This window comes from Pantherophis guttatus, chromosome 5 (assembly GCF_059756535.1).
Source record: "Pantherophis guttatus breed Tessera chromosome 5, ASM5975653v1, whole genome shotgun sequence".
Taxonomy (NCBI): Eukaryota; Metazoa; Chordata; class Lepidosauria; order Squamata; family Colubridae; genus Pantherophis; species Pantherophis guttatus.
This window is the reverse complement of record NC_142067.1, coordinates 65297337-65325245: the sequence shown is the minus strand read 5'-3', so window position 1 is coordinate 65325245 and position 27909 is coordinate 65297337. Positions and strand designations below refer to the sequence as shown.

At 40.5% G+C, this 27909-nt stretch overlaps 1 protein-coding gene and 1 long non-coding RNA gene across 6 annotated transcripts in view; one reads left to right on the top strand and one right to left on the bottom strand.

Annotated features, from left to right (window-relative positions):
• Positions 1-27909, top strand: part of LOC148113425 (uncharacterized) — a 165922-nt gene that overhangs the window by 20632 nt on the left and 117381 nt on the right. Inside the window, exon 4 of one of the 5 annotated variants that reach the window (XR_015728227.1) lies at positions 8547-9071. The exons of the other annotated variants lie outside the window; for them this stretch is intronic. The gene's annotated coding sequence lies outside the window, so the exon portion shown is untranslated. Of the gene's footprint in view, positions 1-8546; positions 9072-27909 lie in introns of those variants that run through there. 5 annotated transcript variants of the gene reach the window in all.
• LOC148113427 (uncharacterized) lies at positions 18086-23855 on the bottom strand. The gene is made up of 3 exons (XR_015734495.1): positions 23756-23855; positions 19112-19372; positions 18086-18257 (listed from the first exon to the last, which is right to left on the bottom strand). It is a non-coding gene; the product is annotated as an uncharacterized LOC148113427 (long non-coding RNA).

Sequence of the window (27909 nt, the reverse complement as noted above, 5' to 3'; positions counted from 1 at the left end):
AAGCTCCAGTCCAGCAGCAAGTGCCTGGCCAGCCACCCGTGCAAGCCCAGCCACCAGCCCCACCAGCTGCCACCACCCCCACCATTTTGGGCAACTTTCGATGGGACCCTGGGGAAGTTGGCATACTTTCCTAACCAGATCTGGGCCCACATTGACGAATACAGGATTCTATACCCATCTGATCGGGAATTGATCTCAGACATCTCAGATGGCATGAACGAAGGAGAACGGCTGAATGGATAGTTGAGCTTCACGACGAGGAGGCTCTTGAGCTAGATGGTGCAGATGAGTTTGTCCAATTGATGCAGGTCAGATTCAGCAACGTTGCCCAGCAAGTGGAAGCTGAGACCCAAATTAAAACACTGAAGCAGGCTGGAAGATCTGCCAAGGAGTTGGTGTGGGAGTTCCAAAGACTGGCTGGAAAACTATGAGACTGGCCAGAGTGCTTGATGGTGCACACCTTCAAGGAAGCCCTGGACCCGGATCTCAGGCAGGCTGCAATATAAGGGGGATACTGAACCGGATATAGTCGTGGTATGAGACTGTCGCAATTCTGGACCTGGACCTTAACCCCCACAAAAAAACAACAATGGGAAAACCAGCCAGGAGACCACTAGGGTGCAGGTCACAGACGAAAAAACCCAAGGAGCCTCCTGTTGTGACACAGGCCCAAGTAAGTAGTAGGAAAAACAGTCAGTGAAAAAACAAACAAACTTTATTCGAAAAGCTGAGAATTACTTCATTCCCAGCGTCGTTCAACTAAATTAAAGCAAATTCCTCCCAACACAAATTCCTCAGTCCTATCTCAAACCTTGATCCAATTAGGCAAACTGCCAAAGGCCTTCCTTGGCAAATGTTCAGAAGTCACAGATACAAAAATAAATACAAGACGTAGACGAAGAAGAAGACGAAGCTACCAACGTTGTTTTCCAGCAAAGCCCAAATGCCGTTGCTGGTCTGTTTTAAGCCTTATGGGAGGGGACAATCATCTCTTGGCCCTACTCCTGAGTTGTCCTCTTTGCATGAGCTGCTCTTGCCTTCTGGCAGCTCTTCTCATGTGTGGATTAGGAACAGGCTCCTCCTGTTCCTCTACCTCACTCCTATCAATCTCTGGAGGCTCTGGAGTCCGCATCTCACTCCCTGATGGCCCTGGTCCCATCTCTGCCTCCGACGCAGAGCCCTCATCCAGGCCTTCCCTAGCCTCCAGGACTGGCCCATCTTCTTCCTCAGCCTCATTGCTGTCCAACTCCGCTGCCAGTTCTGCAGGCTGCTTGCAGACCACAACACCTCCCTCCACACCATCCAGGACTATCTGGGACTATCAAATGCTATAGGTGCGGTTAGCATGGGCACCGGGCTTCAGAATGCCTGACTCCAGCACCCATTCCCCAGACCCAGTTGCCTGCTTGAGCTGAAGCAAAGAAAGCCCTGCAGAAACTGCCTGACAAGGGATGGAGCATCAAGCAAACTGCAGAGCTCCCACTCCTGCCCATTGAAGCAGAGGGAACTCCAGCCAGCGTATCTCACCACCCTCCCCGGGGGACAGCAGTGGTGATGATGACCCAATGGTAAATCCACCCCTTTCCCTTTTGCCCTCAAGATTACACTAGTGGTCTCAGAGACAGGGTCCCAGGGGGAAGTGGAAGCTGTCATAGATACTGGTTGCACGTGGTGCCTAATCAGCCTCCAGATAGTCAAGCAGTTGGGCATATGCACTAGGCCCCTGCTACACTCCATCAGCTTTGAGCAAGTTGATCAGTTGCTAATTGGCAGGACTCTGGTCACCTTGGTCACTGAGCTGGTCAGGTTAGAGATGGGGCACCATAAGGAACTCCTTCGGTTCATGGTCACCCCAAAGATGACAGATTTGGTCATATTGGGACTCTCATGGCTCGATAAGTGGGGACCCACAATCTCCTGGGATGGTAGCCATAGGAAGCTAGTCATTGGTGTCGGACCATTGCCACCAGTGAGGCAAGACCATCCCCCAGAAGTGATCGCCCCAAAGGAAACGGCCACACTGGAACCTGCAGCCCTGGCCTGAGACATCCCACCTGGCAGCCAACAAGAGCCCAAGGAGTATCCAGACTTATGGGGGGTGTTTAGCAAAGAGGACTGCAATTTTCTCCCCCCCTCATCGTTCAATTGACTGCACAATTGAGTTTGTGCCCAGGGCTAAATTACCCAAACCAAAGATTACTCCATGACTCCAAAAGAAATGGAGGAATTGAGGAAGTACATAGATCCCAATCTGGAGTGAGGCTTCATCCAACCCGCAAAGTCCAAAGTGGCGGCCCCAGTGCTCTTTAAAGAGAAAAAAGATGGGGGGATGAGGCTCTGCATTGATTTTCATGGAATTAATGTCGTATGCATGGAAAACACCTACCCCCCCTCCCCCTCATGAAAGACAAGCTCAACCACATGTTGGAGAACAAGATGTTTACCAAGCTGGACTTAAGGGAAGCCTATTACTGCTTAAGAATCAGGGAGGGAGATGAGTGGAAAACTGCTTTCAACTGCCCACTTGGCAGTTTTCAATTTAAAGTGATGCCATTTGGATTGCAAGGAACTCCGGCAGTGTTCATGCAATTCTTTAACAAAGTGCTACATGAGCATCTGTACAAGGGGGTCCTCGTTTACTTAGATGACATTCTTATATTTAGTGAGACTCTTGAAGAGCTCGTACAATCATCCGGCAGGTGGTGAAAAAACTCCTTGATGCCAAACTTTATGCGAAGCTGTCAAAGTGTGAGTTTCACAAAACGTCCCTAGATTACTTAGGCTACAGAATTTCGAGTGAAGGCATAGAGATAGATCCAGGGAAAGTGAAAAGAGTTCTGGATTGGCATCCCCCACGAACCCGTAGGCAACTTCAGAGCTTCATAGGATTCGCTAACTTCATCATTCATTCAGGCAATTCATCCTAGCTTTTGCTCTATCCCTAACCAAACTTTTAAAAATGGGATCCCCACCAACAAAGCAAAAGCCAACCCAACCAGTTGCTTGGACAATGGGTTGCCAAAAAGCCTTTGAGAAATTAAAGAGACTGTTTGGCCAAGAGCTGATCCTGCAGCACCCAGATCCAGAGCAGCAATTCATTATACAAGCTGATGCCAGCAACGTGGCAGTGGCTGCCGTGCTTCTACAAAGGAACAATAAAGAGCAATTGTTGCCCTGTGCCTACTTATCCAAAAAGCTCAATGACACAGAGAGGTGATGGGCCAGCTGGAAAAGGAAGCTTATGCCATTCAATGGGCTTTACTCTGTTGGAGACATTTCCTTGAGGGAAGTAAAGTGCCTTTTGAGGTCTGGACTGACCACAAAAACCTTGAGGCCCTGAAGACCCCCAGGAAACTGTCTCACAAGCAAGTTCGTTGGGCTCAATATTTCAGATGCTTCAAGTTCGAACTGAAGAACATACCAGCAGGGGAAAACCTGTTGATGAAGCCCTATCGGGGAAGCCTCAATTTGACAGCCGTCAAGAGGAAGTAGTCCACACTATAAACCCCCCCCCTTCACAAGCTGCTGCCCAAGTTACCACAAAAGTCAAGCCAGGTGACCACCTGACCCAGTTCAGGATGGATTGATGACAAAATTAAAAGCAGCACTTCCCACAGACCTTGGCTCACCGACAACAAAGAACATGCATTCAGCGAACACGAATGCAACACCCTTCTCCCTACACTGCCCCACCGATTGCGCAATAGAATTCATGCCAGGTGTTAAGGATATTGGTGTTGTGTTACCAACCAGCAGAGTAAATGCACAAGGAAACATTGCTGAGAGCAATGAATAAGAGTTATGCAAACTGGTTTATCAAAAGCTTACTTTATAGTAGAAAAACAGTCTCATAGTCTTTAAACAAATTCCAAGTCTTTGCCAGTTAAATCAGTCCAGTAGTTACAGATATCTTCTTACCCAACAAACAGTAGTTGGTTAGAATAACAAACTCACTCTGGTTCACAAACCATAATGGTTGCAGATCCATCCAATGATGATTAGCAGATAACAACTCCTCTCAATGGTAGCTTATCATAGCAGCTCCATACACAATGTCAGCATATCATAGCAGCTTCATCATCAAACTGAATACTTTACAGTACCTTGCTTAAATACTCTCACAACCAGTCATTACCTAATTACAGCATGACTCAGCATTACAATGAATACCTTTAAAGTAACATAATACATTTACAGATTAAAGTAACAGTACACATATATTGCCTGGACAACTGTTAGGCTCAAACCATATCCCAACACCAGGGGCTAAACTTCTAAAACCGAAGGTGTATTCCACGTGTCAGACCTAGAAACAATCTTTGTGCCTACAGGCTTCAGGCCTGCCTCAAGCCTACTGTGGGAAGTTGGGAAGGGGGATAGTATAGAGTGAAGAAGATATGTAGCCAAAATAAAATTCTTTATAGAAAGTCAAGGCCAAGGTGCCCTGTAGCTGTGCTGAGAAGAAGATGATATCTTCTGTTCCGGACTGTATATGATTGGATGTGTGGCAGACATGTGGGTGAGGGGCAAGGTCTTGAACTTTCTTTTGGGTGTGGAAAACCCAGAAGTTCTCAGATTCGGGTTTTCCCAGATGTGCCAATATGACATCTCTAATAAAAGTCAGCTTTGAGGAATTTCAAGCCTCAGAGTTTGATTTTGTTGGGGGTGTTACCCTGACACCATGACCCCTAGAGAGATGGGCAAATTGAGAAAGTACATCGACACCACTTTTGGTGACGGGCTTCATCCAGCTGCCAAATCTAAAGTGGCAGCTTCAATTCTGTTTAAAGAAAAGAAAGTTGGGGGATGAGGCTCTGCGTTGATTTCCATGGATTTAACACCGTATGTGTAGAGAATACCTACCCTCTTCCCCTAATGAAAGACATGCTAAGTCACCTAGCAAAGGCCAAAGTGTTCACAAAGCTAGACCTAAGAGAAGCATACTACCGGGTGCATTTTAAGGAAGGGGATGAATGGAAGACCACCTTCAATTGCCCATTAGGCAGCTTCCAATTCAAAGTCATGCCGTTCAGAAAATTTTTAGATTTCACCACTGGGACTTAGTCTACCTGAATGACATTCTCATATTCAGCAAGATGCTAGAGGAACACATTAAGCTAATACGGTAGGTCCTGAAAAAACTCCTGGCTGCGAAGCTGTATGTGAAGCTGTCAAAATATGAGTTTCATAAGACTTCCCTAGACTACCTGGGCTACCAAGTATCAAATGAGGGTGTCAAGATCGATCAGGGAAAAGTAAGAGCAGTACTGGACTGTCAACCCCCATGCACCTGCAAGCAACTCCAGAGCTTCCTAGGGTTTGCAAACTTTTACAGACAATTCATTCCAGCTTTTACTGACGTGGCCATGGTCCTGACAGAGCTGCTAAAAATGGGAGGGGCTGCTCCAAAACCGTGGCTGAGCCAACCACTGGCTTGATCTCTGGATTGCCAATGAGCATTCGAAAAGCTTAAAAAGCTCTTCGCAGAAGAACCCATCCTTCAGCATCCCGACCCCAAACAGCCATTCATCATCCAAACCGATACTAGCGATGTAACTGTAGCAGCTGTGCTCTTGCAAAAGAACCCCCGGGGGCAGCCCTGAGCATACATGTCAAGAAGCCCTGTGCATACATGTCCAAAAAGCTCACAGACACTGAAAGGCAGTGGGCAGTGTGGGGAAAGGAAGCCTATGCCGTCAGATGGGCTTTCCTCTCTTGGCGGCACTTTCTGAAGGAGAGTAAGGTGCCCTTTGAGGTTTGGACTGACCATATAACATTGAGGCTCTAAAGACCCTCCAAAAGCTCTCCCCCAAGCATGTCCACTTGGCGCAATACTTTAAGCTGTTTAACTCTGAGCTAAAATACATTCCAGGGGGGAAGAACCTGCTCACAGATGCCGTGTCAAGAAAGCTGCAATTAATAGCCGGCAAGAGGACATCTTGCATGCAATCATTCCCCACTCCCAGCAAGCAGCCCAAGTCACCACCAGAGGCCAAACTAAATGCTGGGATGATCCCAGAGGGGATCAGATAACAGCAACACTGAAATCTGCATTCCCAGCAGACCAGTGGTTTGGTGACAATAGGGACACCCTGACCCTAAGGGATGGATTGGCCTGGAAGGAATCTAAACTGTATGTCTCTGCCAGCTTGAGGCTTCAGATCCTACAGCGCAACCACAACTCCTGGTTGGCCAGCCACTTTGGATTCCTAAAGACCCTTCATTTAACTAGGAGGCAATTCTAGTGGCCAAGGATGAAGGCTGATGTAGAGGATTACGTTAATAGTTGCACCATGCACTGTTTTACATAAGATGTTTTTAAGATAAAATAAAATGTAATAAAATAAAATAAAAAGTTTTTCCCTTCAGAGGGAATGTTCAGGGGGAAGCAACTTTTAACAGTCTGTCTCAACTACCGCACATTTTAGTTACCCTAGAGGAGAAAAGTGCATCCACCCAGAATTAAATGAGCTTGTGTTAAACCGAGGGAAGACCAGAGAAAGAGGAGGAGAAGGGGAGAGGGCACAGCCATCTTCAGGTCACCCCACAGATTTTCAGTTGGATCCAGGTTCTGGGCTCTGACTGATCCATTCCAAAACCTTGATCTTTTTCTGGTGAAGACATTCTTTTGTTGATTTGGAGGTAAGCTTTGAGCCATTGTCATGTTGAAAGATGAAATTCCTTTTCATCTTCAGCATTTTAGCAGAGGCCTGTCCCAAAGCATAATGCTGCCATCATGCTTCTCTGTGGCCATAGTGTATTTTTTGTGATGTGCAGTGTTGTTTTCGCATCAAACATACTTTCTGGAATTATGGCCAAAAAGTTCAACCTTGGACTCATCAGACCATAACACATTCTCCCATATGCTTTTGTCAGACTTGATGTAGGTTTTTGAAAAATATAGCTAGGCTTCAGTAGTGGGATTCAAACAATTTAACAACCAGTTCTCTGCCCTAATGACCAGCTGGGTAGGCATGGCTTGGTGGTCATGTGACTGGGTGGGTGTGGGCAATTTGACATCATTCATGTTGAGGGAGGCCTCGCCGCCTGGGTATGTCTGTGGGTGGGTGGGTGCACCATGTGTACAACCATGAAGATGAGACCTGGCAAGCCCTCTGGGCTTCTCCAACAAGTGGTGGACCCCTGCCAGCCCTGGGAGGAAATTGCCATGGACTTTATAGTTGAGCTCCCATAGAGCAGAGGGAATATGGTCATTTGGACCATGATTGACTTATTCTCAAAGCAAGCCCACTTCACTGTCTCTCAGGATTGCCTTCTGCCAGAAAACTAGACAGGATGTTTATAAACCAAGTATATCAGTTGCATGGAATGCCCCACAGAGTCATCTCCGACTGAGGGGTCCAATTCACAGTGAAGTTCTGGAAGATTCCTAAAGTCCATAGGATCAACTCAGGGGCTTAGCTTGGCTTTCCATCTGAGTACAGCTCCAGCTGCTGAACATACAAATGCTATGATGGAGCAGTACCTGAGATGCTAAGTGGACTATCAGCAGTCCAACTGGGCGGACTTGCTGCCTTTTGTGGAGGTGGCTTACAACAAGACAGTTCACAGTAGCACTGGGCTGACCCCTTTCCAAGTCATTAGCGGCATGTTAGAATGTTAGAATTCTCCTGTTCTTTAAATTTATCCATTTCCTGACCCAAGCCAAACTTGCTGTTTTATAATAAGTCTCCCATGCAAGGAGTCCAAAGCCACCTCTACTTCTACTATCCTGAAGTGAAATTAATTTTATCCTTGCCCTTTTTCTTGCCCATACAAATTTCATAGTCATCTTATTTAATTCTTTAAAAAATTTCTTGTCTAGTTTTATGGGGATCGTTTGAAATAGATAGAGCAATTTTGGCAAAATATTCATTTTAATTGTTGTGATTTTCCCTAATAATGACAGTTGTAACTTCCCCCAACTTTCCAAATCTTTCCTTATTTGTTGTATTAATTTTGTATAATTATTCTTTTTTAATGCTGAGCCTCTTGCTCTTAGCCAAACACCTAGATATTTCACTTTTTTTACAATTTGAAGCCCCATTCTTTTCTTTTTTTTAAATAGTCTTTATTTACATTTTCCATTAAAAAGAGAACACACACACACACACACAAAGAACAACACACCATATAAATAATATACAAGACAACGTAACAAATAATAAACATATCTGCAAGTACATTATATTCCGAGGGAGACAGAACGACTTATCTCTCTTTATACATCAATTAGGTCTATCCGACCTCACTTTGTTAATATAATATAGGTTTTTCAAGAAATACTTTTCCTCTTTTCAATTGGGTTGAATCTTTCTCTTCGCTAACCAAGTATAAAATTTTTCCCAGGATAAACATGTTTGAGTTAGATCTTTCTCTTTTAATTTTTTAGTCAATTTATCTGCTTTCGCACATTCCAAAATCTTTTTTATAGTTGCTTCCTCCGATGGGATATTTTTGTTTTTCCAAAATTGTGTGTATATCAATCTCGCCGCTGTGATAATGTGTAGAGCTAAATACCATAAATCTTTTTTTATATTATCCAGTTTGGAGCCAAGCAAGCATGTCTCTGGTGCCCAATCCATCTTTTGGTTTCTCTTTGACTGGCATGGGGAGACGGGACGGAACGAGATAGGGAAGAAACAAGGAAGAGACTGACTTAAGAATTAAAGGGACGGTACAGCGATTGGAGATAACAGTGGCAGCTGAAATTACAAGTGAAGGAAGCCTTTTCTCACTAAACTTTTGAATATCTCGCTGCTGTGGATTTGGAAGGAAACGGAAGTATGAACTAAGTGGCGTATTGAATTACAACGAATAAAAGAACAATAAATTTGGATTTATTAACTGTATGAAGTGGATGATGATCAGGGGGTGACTCTTCTCCTGAACCCCCTTCCTCCCAGGAGCCTTAATAGTGAGCCCTTTCCGGTGTAACTTAACCACCCTAATGAACTGAATTAATCAAAGTGAGATTGGAGATTAACACCCTCTGAAGAGTTAATTAATAATTGATATATGCTCTTTCAATATCTTTAATATTTATTTATTGTATATAGTGGTTACTGAGTATTGACAAATTGATTATTTACCTTTTTGCTTGGTTTTTTTCTTTTTTTTTTGTTGTGATTTACTATTTAGTATCATATATATACAGTTAGATTGTATTTAATTGTGGATCGATAAGTTAAACTAGAATTGATTAACAACTATATAGAATTGCGATTGAACAATAGTAAGAGTTTAGTTAAAGGTGAATATTAATTCAAGTAATTGTATCTGTGCATGATAGTTTGGAAAAACCTTCTTTGCCTAGCCAATATGTCCACCATAGTGACATCTACAAAAGTGGCGAAGAAACATATAGCCTCCACTGTGGCATTGTATCCGATAACAACCCCTCCAGAAGTAAGGAAATCATCAGAAAATTTACCAATAACAGAAAAACCAGTCACGATGCAAGGAATGCAGGTGATGTTTCAAAACATCCAAGAAATAATGGAAAAAAATCAAGAATCAATTTCTAAAAACTTTGATGATCTGAAAGGGAGATAAGTGGATTAAGAGGAGAAATTGTACAAATAAAAGAGACCTTGGGAGAAATGAGAACAACTATTATGGAACATGAGGAGTGATTGATAGAGGTGGAAAAAACTACAGAAAGAGTTGAAACCCAGATTGATAGATGCGAAAGGAAATGTGCGCAAGCGGTGGGGAAACTTGAGGATGAAGTAGTCTTTTTAGAGATGGAGAAATCCGCCTTTTTCTTACGTCTTCAAAACGTGGTCGAGGACAAAGAGGAACAACTGGAGGAAATTGTGGGTGAAGTGATTGCAGAGGTAGTGGGGAGGGGAAAAGAAGAGGTCTGTGGTGATATTGATGAAGCATATCGTGTGTATACCAATTATGCGAGACGTCATAACTTGCCCAGAGAAATACATGTGAGGCTAACTAAAAAGGCGTTAAGAGATGAAACTCTCCACAAAACTAGGGATCAGAGTGTTACATACAAAGGACGTCAGATCACAATTCTGAAACAGATCCCTAGAAGAGTGAGAGAGCAGAGACATAATTACCAATTTATAACTACACAACTGAGGAAACACAATGTGCCATACAGGTGGTTATTACCAGAAGGACTTTTGGTGACATGGCAAGAGTGGAAAATTAAAATTGAGAACTTACATGATGCACAGGAATTTTGTGAAAACTTTTTTGAATCTGATGAAAGTGAAAGAGACAAAGAAGTAGTCAAAGAAGTAGTATTACGGAGACCTGATTGGGCCCAGAGGGAGGGGTCCCTCTGGTAGAAATGTGCCCACCAGGTTTCCATGCATTCCATCAGCCAAGGTCACAGGGGAGGGGCGGGGGAGTAGTGGTTATTATTAGAGAAGGCCTTAGGCCGAGGGAGACCACTGTACCTCAGACAGCTGGTTGTGAGTCCCTCCTTGTGAAGTGGGGCCACGGGGTTCAGATGGGTTTGCTGATCACGTACCTGGCTCCCTGCCATGTGGCGGCAGCCCTGCCCGAGCTACTCAACGTTATTGCCGCGGTGGCGGTTGATACCCCCAGACTTATGGTCATGGGGGATTTCAACCTGCCATCCGTGGGTGAGACGTCTGAGGTGGCTCGGGAGTTCATGGCTTCCATGACGGCCATGGACCTGACCCAACTAATTCATGGCCCTACGCACACTGGGGGAAACACACTGGACTTGGTTTTTGTCTCTGGACAGTGGTTGAGTGATCTTGAGATAGGGGATATAGTCATCGAGCCCTTGTCATGGTCAGATCACTCGCTCCTTCGCCTTGACCTTCGAACCGCGGCACCCCGCTGCAGGGTGATGGTAAGATGGTACCACCCCAGGCGCCTGATGGAACCTGATAGGTTCCAGATGGAGCTTGGGCCAATCCCGGAGGTTCTGGCTCACGCCTCGTCTGGGGACCTAGTGGCCGCCTGGGATAGGGCGGCTGCTGGAGCTCTGGACTGAGTTGTGCCTTTGCGGCCTCTGACCCAGCGCCGATCTCGCCTGGCTCCTTGGTTTACCGAGGAGCTGAGGGAGATGAAGCGCCGGAAAAGACGCCTAGAGAGCTGTTGGAGAGCTAGTCTTTCTGAATCTGACCGATAAGATCTCATATTAGGAGTTACCTAGTGGCGATAAAAGCAGCAAAATGTACCCATTTTACTGCTCTTATTGCATCATCAGATAATCGCCCGGCCGCCCTGTTTAGGGTGACCCGCTCCCTGCTCCACCAGGAAGCGCGGGAGGACCCCTTGGAGGGAAGAGCCGAGGATTTTCTTCAGTATCTGCATGACAAAATCACTCAGATTCGGGCAGGTCTGGACTCTGACTGGATAGATCCAGCGAGGGTGACGGAGGCAGGTCTTGAGACTGTTATCTGGGATGAGTTTGATCCTGTGACCCCAGATGACGTAGACAGGATTCTGGGTAGATTGAACGCGACCACATGTTTGTTGGACCCGTGCCCCTCCTGGTTAGTGCTGGCTTCCCGGGAGGTGACGCGAGGCTGGCTCCAGGGGATTATAAATGCTTCATTGGGTGAGGGTGTCTTCCCCGCCGCCCTGAAAGAGGCAGTGGTAAGGCCCTTCCTCAAGAAGCCTTCCCTGGACCCAGCAGTATTGGCTAATTATCGTCCAGTCTCCAACCTTTGCTTCGTTGCGAAGGTTGTTGAGAGTGTGGTTGCACGACAGCTCCCCCAGTACCTGGATGAAGCGTCGTATCTAGATCCGTTCCAGTCGGGATTCAGGCCTGGGTACAGCACGGAAACGGCATTGGTCGCGTTGGTTGATGATCTCTGGAGGGCTCGGGACAGGGGTTGTTCCTCTGTCCTGGTCCTGTTAGACCTCTCAGCGGCTTTTGATACCATCGACCATGGTATCATGCTGCACCGGCTGGAAGGGTTGGGGGTGGGAGGCACCGTTTTACGGTGGTTCTCCTCCTTTCTCTCTGACCGGTCGCAGTCTGTGTTGACGGGGGCAGAGATCGACCCCGAGGCCCCTTATATGTGGGGTGCCGCAGGGATCTGTTATCTCGCCCCTTTTGTTCAACATTTATGTAAAGCCGCTGGGCGAGATCATCCGTGGTTTCGGGGTGAAGTACCATCTGTACGCTGACGACACCCAGCTGTACATCTCCACCCCGGACCACCCCAGCGATGCCCTTGAAGTGATGTCCCAGTGCCTGGAGGCCGTACAGATCTGGATGGGGAGAAACGGGCTCAGGCTCAACCCATCCAAGACTGAGTGGCTGTGGTTTCTGACGTCCTGATATAGTCAGCTGGCGCCATCGCTGGCTATTGGGGGCGAATCATTGGCCCCCACGGAAAGGGCTCATAACTTGGGCGTCCTCCTGGATTCACGGCTGTCTTTAGAAGAGCACTTGACGGCCGTGACCGGGAGGATTTTTCATCAGGTTCGCCTGATTCGCCAGTTGCGTCCCTTTCTAGATCGGGACTCGTTACGCACAGTCACTCATGCCCTTGTCACCTCTCGTCTGGACTATTGTAATGCTCTCTACATGGGGCTCCCCTTGAGGTGCACCCGGCAGCTCCAACTGGCGCAGAGTGCGGCCGCGCGGGTGGTTATGGGAGCAGCGTGGAGCTCCCATGTAACACCTCTCCTGCGCGAGCTGCACTGGCTCCCGGTGGTCTTCCGGGTGCGCTTCAAGGTTCTGGTTACGACCTTTAAAGCGCTCCATGGCTTAGGACCTGGTTACTTACGGGACCGCCTACTACCATCAATAGCCTCCCACCAACCAGTACGCTCCCACAGAGAGAGGCTCCTCCAGGTGCCGTCGGCCAAACAATGTCAGCTGTCGGCCCCTAGGGGGAGAGCCTTCTCTGTGGGGGCACCGACGATCTGGAATGAGCTCCCCCCAGAGATACGGAGGATTCCGGATCTGCGCACCTTCCGCCGCGAGCTGAAGACTCTTTTATTTCATCAAGCTGGCCTCGCCTAAATCTTCTCCCTTTTAAGTGTAAATTTTAAATTTTTACTGTATTTTAAAATATGGGTATTTTAAATTATGGGTATCAATTCAGCCAAATTTATTTAATTCATTTTATTCGATTTTAAATTTTGTATATGTATGTGTTTTATTTCATGGCTGTTCACCGCCCTGAGTCCTTCGGGAGTAGGGTGGTATAGAAATTCAATAAAATAAAATAAATAAATAAATAAAATAAAGAGAGTCAGAGAGATCAGAAAGAGGGGTGGAAAAATGAGAGAGGAGCACAAGTGTACTACGGAAAGGGGAAACGAAATGGGAGGAAGGGGGAAGAAGGAGGGGTAGAAGAATACGGGGTAGAGACTAGATTAGCAGCTAAAATTAAAGGGACTAATAGAGAGAAATGAATCAAGGAGTGAGATTACTGACGGTGAATGTTAATGGTCTCAATGCTCCGTCCAAAAGAAGACGTATTTTAGCTAAAATTACTAAAACCAAAGCGGATATAACATGTTTACAAGAGACTCATATTAAACTGTCACAAACAAATTTATTGAAATGCCCTAAAGCAAGGAAATTATTTGTAGCTGCTTCAGAAGAGAGGAAAAGAGGAGTAGCAATATTTGTAAAAGAATATCTCTCGCCGAAACAAATATTTGCAGACGAAGAGGGAAGGATGCTAATATTAGAAGTGGAATTATTGCAAAATAAGATTTTATTGATTGGAATTTACGCCCCTAATACTAAACAAACATTATTCTTCCAAAGATTACGAAGAGAAATTCGAGAATTGGAATACGAGCAAGTATGTCTTATGGGTGACTTCAATGCAATTAGCAATAGGATTCAGGATTATAAACCAGGAGAAAATTCCCCAAAAAGAAATAGAGGACAAGATAAAAGGACTCTCCCAGCCATTTGTGAGGGAATGAGAGACGAATTAGGACTGAAAGATATGTGGCGTGAGCATAACCGGAATGTAGAGCAATTTACTTATTACTCTCCCAGACATAAATCATGGTCCAGACTGGACATGATCTGGATGACACAAGAACTTAATTCCCAAGTAGAAGAAATTAGAATTCTACCGAATGATTGGGCAGACCATAATCCAGTACTAGCTGTATTAAAAAAAGAGGGGAAAAATAGAAGAAGGTGGATGATGAGATCAGAGATTTTAAAGGAAATTGAATTTACACAAAAGCTTAAGACAGAAATAACCCTGTTCTTTCAAGAGAATAAAACACCGGGAATGCCACTTCAAACAATTTGGGATGCTGCTAAAGCCTTCATAAGAGGTCTTATTATAAAACATATAATAATAATAATAATAATAATAATAATAATAATAATAATAATAATAATAATAATAATAATAATAATAATAATAATAATATTAATAATAATAATAATAATAATAATAATAATAATAATAATAATAATAATAATAATAATAATAATTTTATTTCTATACCGCCCTTCTCCCGAAGGACTCAGGGCGGTGTACAGCCTATTTAAAAACACAGACAAAACAATGATATAAAATTTAAAATAATTAAATAAGTGGCTCAAATTTAAAACCCCAATAAATTTAAATACCCCAATTTAAAACTATTGTGTTGATAGTCCGGCCTGGCGGAACAACAGGGTCTTCAATGCGCAGCGAAACACCCGGAGGTCGGAGATCTTACGAATTTCCGGGGGCAGTTCGTTCCACAGGGCTGGGGCTCCCACAGAGAAGGCCCTCCCCCTGGGCTTCGCCAGCCGACATAATTTGGCTGATGGCACCCTGAGGAGACCCTCTCTGTGGGAATGAACTGGTCGGTGGGAGGCTATTGGTGGCAGAAGACGGTCTCGGAGGTACCCGGGTCCTATGCCATGGAGCGCTTTAAAGGTGGTAACCAACACCTTGAATCGCACCCGGAAGACCACCAGTTTATGGCCATAAAACACAAAAAAGAAGAACAGGAAAGGGGTGATCTAATAAATAAACTAAAAAAGGCGGAGGAACAGCTACAAGATAACCCACTAGCTAGAGAGGCGAAAGAACAGATAATATTGCTAAAACATCAGCTTAATCTTTTAGAATTGGATAAATTGAAAGATAAGATAAAAGCTGCAAAGCAAAAACATTTTGAATCAGCTAATAAATTAGGAAGATGGCTTACATATAGACTTAAAAAAGAAAAACAGAATAGACGAATTGATCAGTTAGAAGATAAGGAGGGAAACTTAATAAGAGATAAAGGAGGAAAAGAAAGAATTGCAGTGGATTTCTATAAAGAATTATACAAAAAAGAAGAAATTTTAACAGAGGTGACAAAAAATTATATTGAGAATTCGGATTTACCTAAAATAACCAATTTATCAAAAGAAATATTAGAAGAGGAAATTACCCTAACTGAAATTGAAAGAGCAGTCAAGAAACAAGGGAATCTGAAAACACCGGGTACAGATGGACTCACCGCAGAGCTATATAAAACAATGTTTGAGGTAATGGGAGAGCATATGAAAGACTTATTTAATGAAGTCCTAGGGAAAGCAGAAATTCCACATTCATGGAGAGAGGCTAATATTAGCCTAATTCCAAAAGAAGATCCCCCCTCGACAGATATAAAAAAATATAGACCAATATCTCTCCTCAACTCGGATTATAAAATTTTTACAACAATTTTAGCAAATAGATTAAAAGGTTTCTTGAACAAATTTATACATATAGTCCAAAATGGATTTTTACCATCACGCCAATTACGAGATAATCTGCGAATCATGTTAAATAAATTGGAATATTACGAAGATCATCCCAGTAAACAGGTCGCACTAGTTTTCATAGATGCCCAGAAGGCCTTTGATAGGGTCAACTGGGAGTTTATATTACTACAGCTAGAATATATGGGTTTTGGACAGAGATTTACAAATGCAATTAAAGCGATCTATTCCAAACAAACGGCCAGACTATTGATAAATGGGGATTTGACGGAAGAATTTTCTATTAGTAAAGGCACAAGACAGGGTTGTCCCCTATCCCCTTTATTATTTATTTTATCACTAGAAACCCTACTACGAAAAATAAGGAACGAGGAAAGAATAAAAGGCCTCAAAATCAGACAACAAGTATACAAAACCCAGGCTTTTGCGGACGATATGGTTTTTATTTTAGAAGACCCCATAAAGTCTGGCCCATACTTATTAGAATTGATTGAGGAATTTGGAGCAGTCACAGGATTATTGATTAATAAAAAAAAACAAATGTATTAACAAAAAATATTTTAGAGGAAGATAAGAGGAGTTTACAGGAAGCGACCGGATTGAAAGTAGTTAACAAAGTTAAATATCTGGGAATTTGGTTATCTGGCAGATGCTCGAGTATACAAGAAGACAACTATAATAAATTATTAATTCAAATAAGAAAAGATTTAGATAAATGGGGTAAAATTCAACTTTCACTTCTGGGACGAGTAGCAACACTTAAAGCCTATATTCTACCAAAATTTAATTTCTTATTTCAAACGGCTCCAGTGAACCTATCTAAAAACTTTTTTATGGAATTAAATCAGATAATAACTAAATTTGTTTGGCAGGGGGAAAAGCCTCGGATTAAAAGAAAGATGATGCAGGAGATAAAAGAAAGAGGGGGCCTGGGCTTACCCTGTTGGGAGAATTATTATTCAGCAGCTTTGTTAGTATGGGTAAAAGAATGGATTACCTTGGGTAACAATCGTCTTCTCAAATTAGAAGGTTATGATCTACAACAGGGTTGGCATTCGGCCCTCTGGCGAGACAATAACCCACAAAATAAATGGTTTACTAGACATTATATAAGAAACATCTTAATTCGAAACTGGGAAAAGATTAGCAAAAAATACTATATTAAAACACCGTGCTGGATATCACCGGTGGAAGCACTGACATATCCCAAAATCTACAATCCGACAAAGAAATTAATATATAAGGAGTTATTGAATGCACAGGGAAATATAAAATCCAAACAGGAATTGAACTCTTTAGGAATACAAGTGGACTGGTGGACCTACTTACAGATTCAATCTAAATTTAAGAAAGATAGAGATGGGAAAGGCATACATGTGGACCTACAAGAATTAGACAAAATTTTGATGGGACAAGAAAAAGGTATGATTGCAAAAAGTTACAAATTATTAATGAGATTAGAGATAGGTGAGGAGGTAATCAAAGATACAATGATCGCTTGGGGAAAAATTTTGGTTACCCAATTCATTTAGACAATTGGCAAGGGATTTGGGGTGAGAACATGAAATCAGTGGTATCCACGGCATATAAAGAGAATATCTATAAGATGATATATAGGTGGCACCTTTCCCCCGATAGATTGGCTAAAATGTTCACTGGACAATCGGCGGAATGCTGGAAATGTGGGCAGGAGAGAGGCAGTTACTATCATCAATGGTGGACATGCCCGGAAGCAGTTAAGTTTTGGGGAAGAATTAAAAAATGGCTTAATGAGATTGTAAGCCCCATTCTTTTCTTGAGTTCTTCCTTTTGTATCTCCAATAAATTCTTAACTAACATTTTAGTTTTTTCTTTGTTAATTTTGAGGCCTGTGACCTCCCCATATTTCTCTATCTCTTGCAATAATATTGGTCCAGATTCCAATGGGCCTCTATGACAAATACCATATCATCTGTGAATGCCTGCAATTTGAATTCTTCCTGTTTAATTTTAGTTTCTTTTATTTCCACATTTAGCCTAATTCTTTGTAGCAGAGTCTCTAGGATCAGGATAAAGAGCAGAGGTGACATTGGACAGCCCTGCCTAACTCCTTTTGTTATCTTAAATAGGTTGTGGTCTCTCCATTTATTATTACCCTTGCCTTTTGCTAGAGTAAATCAACTCAATCATCTTTTCAAATTTATCTCCAAATGTCATGGCTTTAATTTGTTGGACCATAAATTCCCAATTCACATTATCGAAAGCTTTTTGAGCATCCAGGAAGACAAGGGCCGCTTGTCTCTCTGGGTGCACCTCGTAATATTCCAGTATATTAATTATTATTCTAGTATTATTTCTAATTTGTCTCATAGGGAGAAATCCATTTTGGTCTGTATGTATCTTCTCATTTAGTATTCTTTTTATCCGTTCTTGTTACAGATGAAAATACCTAACCTGATATCTGTAAATATGTGTGCTTGTTTATATGTCATTGTGTGATGTCATTGTGTCACTTACCATTGGTTAGTACTTACCATTAGCCCCGCCTTCTCTGTATATAAGTTCTTGCTCCTCCCAGATTAGTGCCTGTCTAATTGTGTTCCTGAGGAAGAAAAGAAATAAATATTACTATTACAAGAAAGCCTACAGTCTCTTATATATGGGCCTAACCAGGATAACCAAACTAGCAACAAATTGGTAGCAAGAGGATGGTTTGGTAGGCCCAACCGAACATAAAGATGCAAGACTCACATAACGACAAAAGAAGACCTGCCACCAGATACATAACGAAAAGAATGGCAGCTCAACTAACTCCTGACAAATATACACCACTTGAAAATATTAAGAAACAAACGCAATTACAAGAAAATGAACTGCTAACACCAAACAAAGAAGATGAGGTAAAAAGAAAAATACTAGAATTAATAGAAACAACTACAGCTGAATCAAATCTGCTTGTGAAAATCCGCAGCATAATAAACGACCACGGAACAGCAGCAGATAACGAAAATAACAAACAAGAAAACTGCAAGGTAAGAAATTCAACCCCTGACTTCAAAAATGACACCAAAGATGGCGACAGCTTCCCGCCTTTTTCATGGCAGCCATCTTACCCACCTAATACCTCTAAAATGCCTGACCAATTACTAAAAGAATTCCAAACCTCAAACTACGAAATAAAAAACAAAACCTACCAAGAAGATGATTACCCGAGTCCAAAAACAAATAAAAAACAATTATTTAAACAAAACAAAGCTCAACCTACTGAAGTAGAAATAGACAATGCTATACAGGTGCTAACTGCAGCACTCGGGACTAAACTAACAATACCAAACAAACAACCAGAAAATGAAATAGAAAATTCTAAACTACCATCTACCAAAGGCCAAAAAGAAATAGACTGTCTAAAGAAAGGCCTAGCCACCCGAAGAAAGACAAGCTGGCAATCATACTTACCTACTGAAGAGCAGCTCCCTGAACAACCCGGCTCCATTGGCAATGGCGGCCCGCCTCAAGCTCCACTTACTGACGACCTCAGAGAAGACTCCCCGATGAGCAGAGCAGCACCCCAGGCATTCTTCAGTCACCAGAGGCCCTCCGGAAACAAAGCAGAGCAACAGAAGGCCGTCTGGGACTTCACCCCAGGAGCTGCAGACACAGGAACCTCCCTCATCGACTGCTGGAGAAAAATGAGGACTGAGCATGCCCAGAACGAGCCTGCAAAGAAAGAAGAAGGAAACATAAATACAAGTCAGCGCAACATAGAGATAAGTAAATACAGACATACATCTACCATACCCAGGCCTTATTGTGAGTATGCTAAGGTCTTAAATCATGGACAGCTACTAAACATGAATAACACCTCACTACACTCAGGGACAATACCTCCAGACTTTATAAAATTGAAATTAGATGGAAGCAACTTAATGGAATGGGATCAGTGTTTACAGATTGTATATATGAAAGAAAATGTTTTATTTTTTATTGATAACCCACCAAATAAGCCTTGGACCTATGAAATAGACTGCCTCCACCACAAAGCATACTATATGTTAATTGTTTCTATTTCCCCAAGTATACTCCCCAGTATAGAGCATAATTTAACTGTATTTGAAGTATATCAAAAATTATTCAGACTGTTCTATAGCAAAAATGTAGCCACTACCACAAAAATCTCTAGGGAATTCTATTCTGCCAAACTAAAACATGATACATCCATGAGTGAGCATATCTTGAATTTAAACGCTGTAAGAGCAGACCTTATTCAAAGGGGAGAAACCATTTCTGACAACACCATGAAAAGCATTATAATTAACTCACTAGATCACAGCTGGGATAACTACATTACACTAATAGATAACCTAAGTATAGAGCAAATTACTTTAGAAAACCTTACCAATAAGCTTATTACTGAAGATAGACTTAGAAGAGAGCGATATACACAACAAAGAGAAGGTAGAAATCAAAGAAGGACTGATTTCAGGGCCAGAGACAGATACCCACATGAATGTCTCACATGTGGATCTGAAAGACATCAGAGTAGAGACTGTCCCAAGAATATAGGATACAGTGACTCATATAAACACAAGGATAGAAGAATACACTTTTTAGACAGAACCTCCCCAGATTACAGGTATAAGAGAAGAGAATCACCACACTCTAGAGAAAGACAAACATACAGAAATAACCCTAGAGAAAATAAGAAAGGATCACTATATGGAATAAGAAATAATAACACTTTGATATCTGATTCACTCAACACCTGGCTCATAGATTCAGGAGCCACATGCCATACAACTCATAATAGAGAAATATTAAGTAACTTCACTGAAAAGAAATATTATATTAAAGTAGCAAACCAAAATAGAGTCCTAGTGAGAGGAATAGGAGACACGCATATAAAAGGTATAGGAAAAATAGAGGGGGTACTATTTGTGCCCGAAATTCCAAATAACATATTGGCAACCCTAAAGTTAAGCTTAGACAATGCAATAGAAACCACTTTCAGAGGTGGAAAGGTATTCATGACTAAGAACAACAGAAACATAGGTAAACTATTTACAAATGATGGACTAACATACCTACTGCCACAAGATAACGAACTAGTCTATGCAAACTATCAATTAAGAAACAAAAAACCAAATTCAGATAGCCATGATGAAAATAATGATAAGAATGCATCAAACACTGATACTAATATGTCTGAAAATTTAAACAATGGAAAACCTATTCACGATAATTGTAGTCACTTACTCCACAGAAAGCTAGGACACGCGAGCTTTCCAGTCATACGAAAAATGTTAGAGTGTTCCGAAGATTTAAAAATAAAGAACTGTAAAAATTACTTAGAATGCTCTGTATGCAATTCTTCCAAAATTAAAAACAAGCCAAAACCCAAAAAAGCCACCCGCACCACACAATCAACCTTTCAACTAATTCATATGGATGTAGTAGGCCCATTAAAACCTTCAATTAAATACAAAAAAAGATACTTCCTGACCATAGTCGATGACTATAGTAGATTTGGTTTTGTATACACCCTTAACCACAAAAGTGAGGTTTTCAAAAAATTTAAGGAGTTCTTTAAAATGGTAGAAACACAATACAATACCAAAATCAAACAAATAATGACTGACAGGGGGTCGGAATTCCTATCCAACGAATTTTCAATTTGGCTAAAATCACAAGGAATATTGCACTTTAAATCTTGTCCATTTTCCCCATTCCAAAATGGAGTCTCTGAAAGGAAGAATGGTTTGCTACAAACCATGGTTAAATGTGTGTTAGATGATGCTGGTTTAAACCAGTCATTCTGGGCTGAAGCCCTTAATTATTCCAATTACACTATAAATCGCTTATGGTCCAGTACAATCAATAAGACCCCATACGAACTCATGTATGGAAGGAAACCAAAAATTGGGCATTTACACGTATTTGGTGTATCTGCTGATGTATATGTGCCCTCACAGTTAAGACGCAAAGGAGAGAAAGTATCCAAAAGACTGATATTTATGGGGTACGAATCAGGAACCAAGGGATATCGCTTCATTGATAAAAATAATCACTTCATTGTATCCAGATCTGCCGTGTTTCATGAACACATGAACTGGTCAAAATTACATCTCAATGAAATTTACCCAGAATCAAAAAATATTACACACACGCACGCAAAACATCACACATCAGATACGAACCCCAAATCCACATCTACTAACAGAATCAAATGCCCAGTAATAGTTAATGATGAATGGAAAAAAGGACACCCCACTTTGAAAGTAGATCAATTAACCGAAAAAGAAGCTAAGTATATGCATAGCGATGAACATCCCCAGAATAGGCCCATTAGATCCAATAGGGGCATAATTCCTAAAAGATTAGATGATTACGTACTGTCTATCCAAGCTAAACACCTGACTCCTAACACATATGATGACATACTTAAGCTACCCCTAGAAGAAAAAAGTAAGTGGGAGGAAGCAATGAAAAAAGAGATGGACAGTTTGAGAGAACTAAATGTATATACACCAACAGACCTGCCCACTGAGAAATCCCCTATTGGCACTAGGTGGATCTATAAAATCAAGGAGCTAGAGGATGGTAAATTCCTATACAAAGCCAGGTTGGTGGCTCAAGGCTTTGCCCAAAGATTTCCGGATGACTATGAAGACACTTATTCCCCAACCGTTAGATCAGAAAGCGTGAAAACAGCACTAGTGTTAGCTTCTATCTTAAATCTGGAAGTATATCAATTTGACGTGCAGACAGCCTATCTGCACGCTGATCTAGATAAAGAAATTTATGTGAAAGCACCCCCAGGAAAGGATACAAAAAAGGGAGAAATTTGGCTATTAAACAAGAGCCTTTATGGACTAAAACAGTCCGGTAAGCGGTGGTATGAGTGCTTATCAAAGATACTTAAAAATATGGGTTTTGTAGCTACTTCATCTGATTTTTGTTTTTTCACAAAAAAAAATAATGATTCTATTGAATATGTTTTGATTTATGTTGATGATATATTGTATTTTGGACACGACAAAATTAAATGTGATAATTTCGCTGAACAACTAGGCAAAAATTTCAACTTAAAAATATTAGGAAAGGTAAATAAGTATCTAGGAGTCCAAATTGACAAAACAGATAAGGGGTTCAAATTATCTCAGAAAGACAAGATTATGGAACTCATACAAAAATGTAATTTAATTAATTCAAAAATTTGTGATACTCCTATGTCAACTGATTTTTATAGGAATGTGTATAATGAGTACGAACCATTCAAGGATAACACGTTATATCGATCAATTATTGGGTCCTTATTATACATATCTAATTGGACCAGGCCTGATATCACCCTTGCTGTAAATTTGTTGTCAAGACATGTAAGCAATCCTAACTCATACCACTGGGAAGGAATTAAGAGGATTCTAAAATATCTAAAGTCTAGCATTGATATGTGCTTATTCTTAGAACCATTCATTTCTGAAAAACCAACTTTGACCTGCTACGCTGATGCTGATTGGGCTACTGATTCAAAAACCAGAAAAAGTACTTCTGGATATGTTTTTCTTATAAATGGCTGTGCGGTGCACTGGTACACAGGCAAACAGAATTTAATTGCCACTTCCACAGCGGAAGCCGAATATGTTTGTTTATCCAAAGCGGTCAACAATCTAACTTGGTTCGATGACTTGTTAACCAATGTGTGGGATGAACCTGTTTATCCAATTATTATCAATGAGGACAATAAGGCAGCAATTGATATATCAGCTTCCGAAGCAATAGGTCAACGATCTCGACATATCGATATAAAATATAAACATGTAAGACAACTGTCAAGTATAGGATTTATTAAAGCTATCCATTGTAATACTAGTGAACAAATTGCTGATATCCTCACTAAGCCATTGCCGACCAAACAACATATGTATTTGACTTCCAAACTTGATGTGCATATATAATCTTAATAACCCACCATTAGTTAGGTATTTTAGAGGGGGATTTGTTACAGATGAAAATACCTAACCTGATATCTGTAAATATGTGTGCTTGTTTATATGTCATTGTGTGATGTCATTGTGTCACTTACCATTGGTTAGTACTTACCATTAGCCCCGCCTTCTCTGTATATAAGTTCTTGCTCCTCCCAGATTAGTGCCTGTCTAATTGTGTTCCTGAGGAAGAAAAGAAATAAATATTACTATTACAAGAAAGCCTACAGTCTCTTATATATGGGCCTAACCAGGATAACCAAACTAGCAACAGTTCTGCCATAATATTCATAAAAAATTTATAATCCAAATTTAACAGTGAGATTGGTCTATAATTCTTAATTTGTTTATTGTCAGTGCCTTCTTTAGGGATCAGAGTAATGTATGCCTCTTTCCATGATTCTGGTACCTTTGCTTCCCTCAAGACTTTATTACATATTTCCAATAGTAATAATTCTATCAAATCTCCAAAGTGTTTATAAATTTCCCCTGGCAACCCATCTGGTCCATCTTATTACTTTTTTGCCTCTGAGTTGCTTCTTTAAGTTCGAATAATGTTATTTCCTTATTTAGTACTTTCCTTTCTTCTCTCAATTTCTCCCTTCAAATAATCCCTTATTTTCCCCTGTACCATTTCTTCCTGTCTATAAAGCCTTTTAAAAAATTCTTGTGTAATTTTTTCTTCTTCTCCATATTACTTTCCACGGTTCCATTTTCATCCTGTAGCTGATGTATTATTCTTTTTCCTCTTTCCTTTTTTAATTGATAGGCCAGCTACCTCCCTGGTTTGTTAGCATATTCAAAATAATTTTGTTTTGCGAATTTTAAATTTCTTGCCAATTCCTTTTGGTCCAAAATATTCAATTTATGTTTAACTAGGGCCATTTTATTTTTTGTTTGTTCACCCCCAGGATCTGTTTCTAATTGATTTTCTAACTTTTTAATTTCTTCGGACAATATGTTATAATCTCTCCACTTACCTTTATTTCTTTTTGCAATATATGCTATTGTAATCCCCCTTAAATATGCTTTTGTGGTATCCCAGACATTTTGTAATGAGGTGTGGTGTTTCTTGCTGTCTTTAAAAAATAATTCCAATTCTTTTAAAATCTTTTGGATATATTCTTTTTCTTTTAAAATTTGTGGATTCAATGTCTATCTACCTTTCTTCCTTTTTTGCCCTTTTCATATTATTTTGAGAGGATTGTGGTTGGCCCAAGCATTTGGCATAATCTCTACTGTTTCAATATCTTTAACTAAGTCTCCATATATCCAGGCCATGTCAATTCTTGACCATGATCTGTGGGGAGTAGAATAGATGGTGAATTTTGTTTTTTCTGGTTTTCGGGTTCTCCATATATCTAATAGGTCTAATTCTTCTGCCATTTCAAAAAAAAACTTTTGGTAAGGTATTCCTTTTTATTTTTGTTTTTTTGTTATTTGCATAATCCTTTTTAATGTCCACTATTGCATTATAGTCACCAATCAAACAAACATTGTCATTCCCTATTTCTATTATCTTATCATACACATTTTCATAAAAATTCCTTTGGTTCTTATTGGGTGCATATATAACAACTAACAAAATATTTTTGACCCATTAATATTTCAATTATTAATATTCTTCCTCTTGTGTCTGTATATATATATTTAGCTATTATCCCCTCTTTGATGTATACTGCCACCCCTCCTTTTTTTTCTTCTGCTAATGTTGAATAAAGTTTCCCCAATTTATTATATCGCAAATATTTTTCGTCTTGTTTTTTAATGTGCACCTCCTGGAGGCACACAATATCTACTTTTTGTTTAACTAATTTTGAAAATATCTGTCTTCTTTTGGATGGTGAATTTAAACCATTCATGTTTAGCGATATTAATTTCAGTTCCTCTTCCATTTTTAATTTTGTACCACTCGCTGCCTTCTTTGAATCCTCGTTCTTACCCCCTTTTCTTCTCGGTGTTCCTTCTCTTCTTTACTTCTATCCTCTTGGTCTTTCTCTTCAGTCTTCTGTCGCTGTACATCTTGGCTGGCCAATTCCAATTCCTCCCCGCTGCTATATTCTTCCTCTGAGCCTATCAGCTGATCATAAATTTCTTGAGCATTCCCTATACTGTCAATTTTAATCTTTTTTTGTTTTTGTTCCAGGAAACTAACATTCCCTCCAGGATAATCCATCAGAACTGTATATTCCTTTTGTTTAATTGGGTAGCTAAGAATCTATAGTCCTTCCGTTGTTCATGCACCCTCCTAGGGATTTGTTTCAAGGTGATAATTTCTTTCCCTTTATATGTCATCGGTTCCTCTCTTGTAATCTTCTATATAATGTCTCTCACTTCCTTGCAGGCAAATCTCATGAGGACTTCCCTAGGGAGTTTGTGGCATCTAGCATAACTTGTATAGACCCTATACACATCATCCAATTCATTCATGATCTCTTGCTTTTCCCTTTGAAGGGCTTTTGCAATTAGATCTGCCATCAACATCCCTAGGTCTTTTTCCTTTGTCTCTGCGACATTTTGGAACCTCAGAAAGAAGGAGGCCTGGTCCAACTCTAAATTCATCAGAGACTCTTCTAACTCCTTATTCAGCCCAATCATTTTCCGATCTACCATTTCTTGCTTTTTCTCAGTTTGCTCTATTCTATCTTCAATAGTTTTTATTCTTTCCTCGTTCTGAATCACTTCTTGGATTAAGCCCATTCTATCATCCAATTTGTGTATCTCAGTCTTCATCTCTCCCATTTCTAATTTTAGGTCTGATTTAATTTCTCTATGGTTTTTTGTCATATCTTCCTGGAGTTTGGCCATCGCTTCTTGTATTGTCAATAATGTAGACTGCATCAATTGCATGTTTGGCATGGCATTTGATCTTTCAGTGGTAAGCATTCCTTCAATTAATCTTTGATTCAATGGGGATGCAGTCAATGTTGAGACTGATGGTGTGGCCTTCTTTCCTATTTTCAGAGTTGTAATAGTAGTCATCTCTCTTATAATTTTATGTTGCTCCTCTAGAATTTTATATATGTTCTCCCAAATTACCATCCGGTTTGTTAATCTAGTTTGTACTATATATGTATTAAATTAATTTTCTTCTAGTATATATAATTCTATCGCTATAGATAAGTACTAGTAAATATTATTAGATAGCCATAAATAGTACTAGCAATAGTAGCTACAGTAAGTATTAGGTATTAAATACAATAAATAGAGTAGATACAATAAATATTTGTAAATCAATGAGATGAAAGAGAAAAAAAGTTATTACTAAATCTAATTAATAAAGCTAATAAAGTTAATGAATACAATAACTACAATAACTACAATTAGTATTGGGTACACACAATCAATAAATCCAAATATCTAACTACTTCTGGTTATTTTTAAATATCTTATCTATATTTAACTGTAATAGGTGGAAATATGTAGTTAAGATATTGAGATATCTATCTATCTATCTATTGATATATATATATATATATATATATATATATATATATATATATAGGTCTTTGGTTATTCGGGTCTTCTCCCACGTAAAATTGGAAGTGTCTTGGCGACGTTTCGACGAAGTCTCATTCGTCATCTTCAGGCTGCTCCTGGAAGCACGAAGCCGAGAACACCAGCCTGAAGATGACGAATGAGACTTCGTCGAAACGTCGCCAAGACACTTCCAATTTTACGTGGGAGAAGACCCGAATAACCAAAGACCTACATACAAACACCCGCGAAAACCTGAGAAAACATATATATATATATCTCTTAGATACAAAAAATATGAATATAAGTTTATATATCTATCACTACAGCTCTATATTGTCTATTTGCTAAGTTTCATGAATAAATATAATCTTTATCAGGGTGATTAACTCTCTCTATATTTTAATAAGTTTATATTCTATAATATAACTAGCCAGTTCTAAGAACACCAAGAGATATAAGGAGTATATAAATATAAGGGAATATAACAATATAGAAATATCAAGAGATGGGTATTTAAATATTATTGGTCCTGTACTTCTCACTGTTGCATCAGTTTCTGTCTCGCAGTGACAGTCTTACTCTATCTGCACAATCACTCTCTCACAATCTTTCCTTCTGACTGTCAGCTTTCACTTCTCCATTGGAGCTCAGATCTCTAAGTTTCGAAACACAATTCTGTGTTTGATCTCAGAGGGCGAAATACCACTTCTCTCGCCTTTAACTGTCTATTGTTCTCTTTTACTTGCTATTCTGCTCCCAGTGTCAAAATACCGCCAGTGTTTCAGGATA